Source organism: Rhagoletis zephyria, unplaced genomic scaffold (genome assembly GCF_001687245.7).
Source record: "Rhagoletis zephyria isolate East Lansing unplaced genomic scaffold, Rhagoletis_zephyria_1.1 Rzeph_scaffold_00816, whole genome shotgun sequence".
NCBI classification, from domain to species: Eukaryota; Metazoa; Arthropoda; class Insecta; order Diptera; family Tephritidae; genus Rhagoletis; species Rhagoletis zephyria.
In genome coordinates, this window is record NW_016157900.1 from 136,942 (window position 1) to 139,473 (window position 2,532).

Consider the following 2,532-nt stretch of genomic DNA (forward strand, 5'->3'; position numbering starts at 1 on the left):
GAAATATAATATATACAAATTCAAATTCAGTACGATACTTAAAACTAGGATGCGTGCAAAAAATATTAAAATGTTGAACTCTCTTGTGTTGGTTTTTTTTTACATNCAATTAAATTCAAACTTTAAAAATACTATATAATTTACCCAGTAAGGGGTCGCTGTGCCTTAAAGGGCACATGGGCCAGAAAGGACCCAACCGAAAATAGAGTTCTGGGCGGTAGGAAACCCAGGATAAGCAATAAGTTCGCCTCTTATGATTTTATGATATACATCCCCACCGAAAATCAAGGCGACGGCAGAGGAAGTGTGGAAACCAGGATCGGCGAGCTTGAGGTTAATGAATTTGTCCCGCGTCGCTTGGCTGAGATGACGAGCGGGAGTTTTCAACCCGATCTCCGACAGTACCCTCGCCGGCAAGGAGAATCGCACATGTGCATCATTTGACGAGCTTACGTGGAGCTCGCACATGCTGATATTCGCCACGGGCACCGTCTTTAGGCGGAGCCGGTGCACCAGCGCGTGGCAAACTTTGCTCGTTTGCGAGCAAGGGTCTATCAGAGGCCGAGCTAAAAATTTCCGAGGCTCGATGTGTAGGTAAACCGCCACGGTGGGTAGAACGGTGACTGTTCCCGAAAGCTGCGTAAAAAGTAGGGGAAGTTGTCGTCGNGTGGGTAGAACGGTGACTGTTCCCGAAAGCTGCGTTAAAAGTAGGGGAAGTTGGCGTCGGGGAGAAAGACGGTGGTTTGCATGCAACAGGGTGTGATGCTTTTCCTCACAATATTGGCACGTCCCGTTGCTCAGACAGTTCTTGGCCGTGTGGGAGTGGGCTAAACATCGCGAGCAATACCGATGGAGAAGCACAAGGCGCAACCGGCGCTCATAGTTGGCATCTAAGAATCGCCTGCAATACCGGAGAGGATGCGATCGGTGGCAAACTCTACATTTGGACCTGCCTTCCCTGGCTGCGCGCTGGGCGGAGGCATCTGTCGGTGGCGGTGGAGGCGAGGCGCGTGGCGATGATGGTGTCGATCGGTCTACGGGAACTAGTTCCATGGTCTTGATGCTAAAGCGGCAAAAAAAAGGAAAGTATTGATATGAGGGGTTAGTTTGGTAAGACCACTAACTTCACGATAGGTCGCGTTATCAATCCCTTTTGTGTGCGAATGTCTGCAACACGAATTCTTTTATCGGAGCCTTTATAAATCTTTGTGACCCTGCCCAAGCGCCACTCGTTAGGAGGGAGATTTTCATGGCGAACTACAACTAGGTCATCGACGGCGATGTCTTTTTGAGGGGATTTCCATTTGTAGCGTTTATGGAGTTCTTTCAGATATTCCTCTTTCCATCGCAGAGAGTTGCTGGCTAAGAGCCTTTATTTTTTGCCACCGATTAATTATCGAGACTGGGTTTGCTTCTATGGAGGGTTCGGGGGGAGAAAGTATGGGACCACCCGTGAGAAAGTGTGAGGGCTGCACAATCTGCGGCGTCGTTGGAATTGGGCGATATCGGCCTAGAATTTAGACAGGATTCAATACGACAAAGTAGGGTTTGAAACTCTTCAAAGGTGAATTTTTGGGAAGCGGCGGTACGTCGAAAATGAAATCTGATGCTTTTGACTCCAGCTTCCCATAGTCCTCCCATGTGAGGAGCGCCGGCAGGGATAAAGTTCCAAGACACCTCCTGATGACTGTACATATTGCACAAAGACTCCCGCGACGTGGTTAGGAATTTCTTGAATTCCTTTTTCAAGTTAGCTGCCGCACCTACAAAATTGGTCCCATTGTCCGAAAAGATTTGCTGAGGGCAGCTTCGTCTCGATATGAATCGCGAAAATGCGCCAAGAAAGGTCTCTGTGGACAGATCGCTTGTACCTTCCTACCAGGTGAATTGCCCTTGTGGAAAAACATACAAATATGCAAACATAACCTTTGGTGATTTTACATGCTCTGCCAGTGAAACTCTTAATATCAAATGGGCCTGCTAAATCGACTCCAGTATTTTGAAAAGGCATGGAAAGCGTCGTTCGCTCTTCAGGAAGGGCAGCCATGATTTGGGATTGATTCCGCTTTTTATGAATGACGCAAGTTCTGCAGTTATGAATGACAGTCTTTATGAGATTCTTTGCCTTTGGAATCCAATACTGTTGGCGAAGCAGCCGCAGCATCAATTGATTTCCTCCATGAAGAGAAATGTTATGGATCAAGTGAACTAACAACCTTGAGAACGAACAACTATAAGGTAGAAGAATGGGATGTTTTTCATTATAAGATAAAATAAGCGAATTTGCGAGTCGACCATTGACTCTCATTATACCGTGACAGTCTACGAAGGGATTCAAGGTTAAAATTTTGCTTTTCGGCGAAATTGGAGTTTTTGAACTCAGACATCTCTGCTCTTCCAAAAAATGCTTCATCTGTGCCAGAATTATAAGCCGATTACGAATTTTCGAGATTTCCTCTCCCGAAACCGCTAGCGATGGATACGAGTGGAATCTTCGAGTGTGCCGGTTAGTCCTGTTGTAAAACCGGAAGA